Source organism: Bidens hawaiensis, unplaced genomic scaffold (genome assembly GCF_021521415.1).
Source record: "Bidens hawaiensis isolate Kalapana, Puna unplaced genomic scaffold, B.hawaiensis_p1.1 tig00020995_1, whole genome shotgun sequence".
In the NCBI taxonomy this organism is placed as follows: domain Eukaryota; kingdom Viridiplantae; phylum Streptophyta; class Magnoliopsida; order Asterales; family Asteraceae; genus Bidens; species Bidens hawaiensis.
In genome coordinates this window covers 201,810-207,809 of record NW_027493242.1, presented here as the reverse complement: position 1 = coordinate 207,809, position 6,000 = coordinate 201,810, and the positions used below count along the sequence as shown (strand labels likewise).

At 33.2% G+C, this 6,000-nt stretch overlaps 1 long non-coding RNA gene across 1 annotated transcript; it reads left to right on the top strand.

Moving 5' to 3' along the window:
• Positions 1 to 2,799: 2,799 nt before the first annotated feature.
• Positions 2,800 to 4,764, top strand: LOC143562402 (uncharacterized). The gene is made up of 3 exons (XR_013140475.1): positions 2,800 to 2,957; positions 3,848 to 4,003; positions 4,186 to 4,764. It is a non-coding gene; the product is annotated as an uncharacterized LOC143562402 (long non-coding RNA).
• Positions 4,765 to 6,000: the final 1,236 nt, after the last annotated feature.

The window sequence follows — 6,000 nt, the reverse complement described above, 5'->3', positions numbered from 1 at the left end:
GACTATTGATGCAATTCATGGTTCTAAGAGAAGGTGGGACGTGGTTCCATGTAATAGAAGAATGGCGGGTGCTTGGAGTAGGTTGGTGGCTGCCGTTTACAAGGTGAAGGTTCAAGGAAAAGATGTTAACAATATGTTTCGTGGGATAGTGGGGAATGGAAGAAGAATACGATTTTAGATTGATTCTTGGGTCACCCATGTGTCGTTAAGGCAGTTATTCCCGGACATATTTCGCCTTGGAAAAGATAAATAGTGCATTGTAGCTGATAGAATTGGGATAAATAATGATTTTGCTGCTGTGGCTTGGTCTTGGAACAGGTACACCACTTCGAAAGACCATTGTCGTGAGTTGGTGGAGTATCAAAGGTTGGTTGTTGGCTTCACATTATCTATTAAAGAAGATGGGTGGAAATGGAATGATGGGTCAAATGAAATCTTCTCAGTGGCTATGGTTAAAAAATGGCTGAAGGGTGAGGAGTTGGTAATTAATGGTGAGGTTTATAAATTGTGTAAATGGCTCCCACATAAGTGTAACATATTTATGTTGAGGGCCTCTTTAGACCGGATTCCAACTAGGATGGCTCTTTGAAGGAGGAACATTGAGGTTGATGATTGTTTGTGTTTTTTGTGGTGTATATGAAGAGATAGTGGATCATCTTTTCTCGGCATGTGCGATTTCTATTGGGGTTTGGCAAGGTATAGTGGCGTGGTGTGGAATTCCATTTCAGTGTCTGTTTTCGGTCAAAGAAGTGTCAGATATTCATAGCTAAATGTTGGTCCCGAAGGAGAAAAGAAAGGTTTTATATGGCATTGCTATATTAATGTGTTAGCGGCTATGGAAAGCTAGAAATGAGTTAATTTTTTCGAGCAGAAGAAGAGGTGTGGTTGAGATAGTTTCGGATGTTAAATCTTTGGCGCATCTTTGGTATAAGAGTAGAGTTAAAACGTATTCGGTAGGTTGGAAAGGGTGGTGTAACTTTGATGTAATGAAATTGTTTGTTTGCTTTGGGCGTCCCCTATTTCCTTCTTAGAGATAGGGCGCTTGGTTTTAATGAAGGGAGCTTTTCAAAAAAAAAAAAAAGGTAACTGCATTAATTTAATTTGTATTGATAAATACCCATATATTTATTTATAGATTATATTGTCCATATATGTAGGGTTGTCTCTTTGTATCATTCTTCATGTATAATGGGAGTTTAATTTGATTGAATGACACAAAATCATTGGTACCATAGTATCTCTCTTATTTTAGATGGAGGTTGAGGGTAAAACTAGAAACTGAACACAAGACCATGGTTATTGACAGAGGTTTAAAATTCTCGTTAACTAATCCAAAAATCCAAAATAGTACTTAGTAAAATACCAAAATTATCAATTGAAATTATATAATATGTGTATCCGAATTTGTTAGATACAACTATACACCTACAAGGCTACAAGTAATGTGCCACCATTTGCAAACTGTCAAAAAGAAACAAAAGATGAACTATTTATACAATTGGCAATATTATCTATTGCTCCTTGTAGTAACCATCTTGGTTTAAATGAAATGAAATTATATTATTTGAGACATATATAGAGAAAAAACATGATAGAAAAATTCTTACAAAAATAAAACAAAAATAATAAAAAGATGAAGCTCTTCATAAAACTTTTATACTTTATTAATATAATATGATATTCATCCATTAACATCTTTACTTCAAATCTTATCTTATTTTACTATATAATAAAAGAAGAAAAGGTTGGAACACGTGTCATTTATATAGAGCTTTGGGACACGTGTCAACTATACATGCCACTTGCTTACGTGTCATGCATTGAAGGTATCCGACGTTTTTATACCCTCCCTCACCAACTCATCACACAAAAACAAACAAAAGAGAAGAGAGAGAAAAAAGCTTGATCCAACTCATATTCAAAAACCTCTTTCACTCTCTCAATCCACAGTCTCCCTCGCCTCACTTTCCATCTTCCACACTCCAGATTCAATTCAAACCCTATTTTCCATCTCAATATCAAATCTACGATTCGTATCAACGCCGTTACTTTCAAACATGCATCAAACCGTCTGCTGGTCGTCGTCCCGACACCGCCGGCCCATTCTCATCACCACTTGTTTCAGCCGTTCCTATTTTGAATCTGATTCCAATATCTCGTTGGTATTTTTTTTATATTCGGTTACCCCCCCCCCAATTTAGCTCTGGGTAAATGCATTAAAAAGGGACAAATTTTAGCGTCTGGTGCTGCTACAGTTGGTGGCGAACTCGCTTTGGGGAAAAACGTATTAGTAGCTTATATGCCATGGGAAGGTTACAATTTTGAAAATGCAGTACTCATTAGCGAGCGCTTAGTATATGAAGATATTTACACTTCTTTTCATATACGTAAATATGAAATTCAGATTAACCAAGGCCCCGAAAGGGTAACATATGAAATACCGCATTTAGAAGTCCATTTACTCTGAAATTTAGACAAAAATGGAATTGTAATGCTGGGATCTTGGGTGGAAACAGGTGATATTTTAGTAGGTAAATTAACGCCCCAAATGGTGAAAGAATCATCATATGCCCCGGAAGATAGATTGTTACGAACCATACTTGGCATGCGGCTTCCTTACCATGGCAAGTCTTTGTGAAAGAACTCCGATAAGAAAAAAGAAGGCGTTAAGAGACCCTCCTGGCCCAACCCTAGACACTCTAAGATCCTTTTTCAAACATGCTCCCATTTCGAGTCAAGAGATAGATAAATAGACACATCCCATTTGATTTCAGCTTTCTCCAGACCTCGGGGAAAAGCCCTAATTTTAACTGGAAGCATGACTGAGTGACATTCTTTGTCTGTTCTAACTGCAGAAGTTATTCGCGACTCGATTCACACACTGCGTTAGGGTTCTCAAGCAGCCTTAAAGCTCATTTCATATTAACACAAAAACACCATGAATGCTCCCATTATAGGTATAATATCTTTTTTTTGCACAAGAAGTTTGTTTTTAATGAGTTAAATCAATTTATTATATTCGTTTCTGTTGCAGGGGGATTTTATAGAAGTTGTAGAAGAGTATATGGAACATTGTATTATGAAATGCATCTTTTTCGATTGCCGTTTAACACATCTGGCTGGTAATTAATCATCCACCTTTATGTGATGTGTGGCTTCACTCTTTGTTTGTACAGGCATGTAAACGAATTGAACGAACACGAACTGATGATACTCGTGTTTGTTCGTTTAACTTGAACAACACGTTTAATTTGAAAGAACCTAGAGCACCAAAAAGTAAAAGACCACGCCCAGTATCCAAAACTCTGATTAATGCACGGAACGGTGCGGTTGAAATTGATCATAAGCAGTAACTGAAACTCAACAACTGTGTATTTATGTGTTGCATCCGAAACTGTTTTGATCAGCTATCTAAAATACAATTTTGTGAGTGTTTTATATGAGTATGCTAATATACAGGAACTAAATCTTTTATATATAATTTTTATTGTAATGTAAAATCACTACCTTTTATTAAATATAAAATCCTAAAAAACAAGTAGAATTAATTAAATATCAGTCATTTAACAATTTTAATCTGCAATCTTGAGAGTTGTTTGAAAGTTTTTAGTTTCCTATAACTTTAAAATCTTAATTAGGAATCTTGAGTGTTCTTTTGTAATACCTTTTGATGATATTATACGATCATTCGATTTAATGTCATTCTTTTAGTAGTAACTTTTTGATAATGCTATTTATCATATAGCTTTATATCTTTCACAAACAATATGATTATACTTTCTTATTTTTATATTTTTTGATGTTTATTTGTAAACTGTTTTGTAAAACAATTTCTTAGGACATGTAGATGGATGCTAGGAGTAGTTGTTTTGCCAGATTAAGGATATGTGCATGATTCTCTCTATGTACCATGAATATTGTGTTGCTTAAAATTTAATTTATTGCGGAGACTAAGTAATTGGCTACTCAAATTGAACCAATTCACCTCATGTTTCAATTAGAGGTATGGTACTGATATTGAAATATAGAAATTCTAATTTTTAACAAACATTTTGTTTACATTTAAAATGATTTGATATCGAAATACAGATTTCAATAAGTTTTATATTGTGTTTTTGAAAAATAAGCTTCTAAAATTCAAATATCAAAAAATCTATTCAAAAGTCTAACCATTGTATTTTGCAGCTTTAGGGGCCCTTTCCTGTACAGGGGCGGTAAACATGGGTAGCAAGCAGGGCCGGTAAAATGCTTGGATGGTGGGGGCGGCAAGGGTGTTGTCCAATGTGGAGGTGAGTTGGAGGCCATACGGCCACAGGTGGTAACCACAACACCAAGCTTTAGTGGGTGGTGTTGTTTGGATAAATTTAATGTTCGGCTCCTTGCTAATTTGAAGTTATTGGACTGTTTTGGTTTACGTTAATTATCTTTGTTGGTAAAAAAAAATGTTTCCCGGTATTGTAGGTCCCCTGCAGTTTGATTTTAAAATTTTTAGTTGAAAGTTTCATTCTGTTTTACAATTGTTTTTCTATTTTATATTTTAGTTGTTATTTTATATTAATAATTTTCACGTTTGAAGTTGTATATATGGACAGCTACATTGCAGAGAATCACTTTGATATGTATTGGTTTTTGGATTCTCAAATAATGTTCATTCAGTTATATGGAATTGAGCAGTGAATAAACTTTATGTCTTGTATGCATTGTATCTAAACTTTTTATTTTTTTATTTATAACTAATGATTACATATAGGTTAAAGTTGTAAGTCCATGGACCTATTGGGTTGATCTAAACCCAACCCGTTTAGTTAAGTGGAGTTTTGGTAAAGAAAAAGTTTAATAATATGATAATTGCTATCAATCTGTGAAGTCGTTTAATTATTTATTTCATTTGAATAGGTGATAACTCAGCCATTATATTTTGATGAAATTATATTATACATATGCATATATCTAATTTTTTATTTTTATTTTTTGCATAAACTTGAGGTTGAGAAAGTATGGGTTAAGTGGAGTAAGTAATGTGTTGAAACAACTAATTGTGATGGAGGTTGAATATCAAAATGTTTAAAGCTTATGTGCTTCAAATGTGACTAGAAAATGTTTCCGGGTTGACAGCAGGAACAAAAACTACAAAAGGACGTGGAATATACATTGTTTTCGTTAATTCATTTTTAATGTATGGTAGAACCACCTTACATGCTATCATTTGGTTTCCTAATAAATTTGACTTCTCTTATATCTTCGCTTAATTATATGTTCTTTGAATTTATTTATGACATTTACCTTTTCTAGATTTTTGTGCAAGTGAATCAAAACAAAGTTATACATTGTAAGATTATTTCTTTTAACGACCAAAGATCATAATTGTCTAGGTACTTCGAACATTGTAAGATTATGATTTCGGTATTATTAATATATGAGTAAACACCCAGATAAACAAGATTTTTCAACTTTGTAAATTTAAAATTTTTTAATGGTATTGTTATTTTTATTTAATAGTGTTTTTTATTTCATCATAAACTTTAATTTCAAGTATTGACTCAACCCATGTATTCATGTAATATAATATGAGACAGTCTCAAAGTTGTTATCCTAGATAGTGAGGGTAATCTTTTAAATACAATTTCAAACGATGCATACATATAAGTAGTTAGAAATTTGTGATAAATTTTAAAATACTTTTTCATATTTTATGTATATTTATGGTACTTGGTTTTTTATTTATTTATATTTAAATTTTCATAGATCATATTAGTTACTATGTTTTGAAAATAATTTTTTTACCCGTGTATCATACGGGCTTATAGACTAGTAATGACATAAAGATAATACGAATACAAACGAATGAGGCTCGAGCACGACCAAGTTTTCTCTTATTAAACTTAGATCACGCGCAATGGCTCATTTTGGAGTCCAAAACGAGTTTCAAAATACAGTGAATACCGCGCTTCCTTGTTTTTATGCACTTTTTGGCCCTCATCGATGTGTAGACAACGGTAG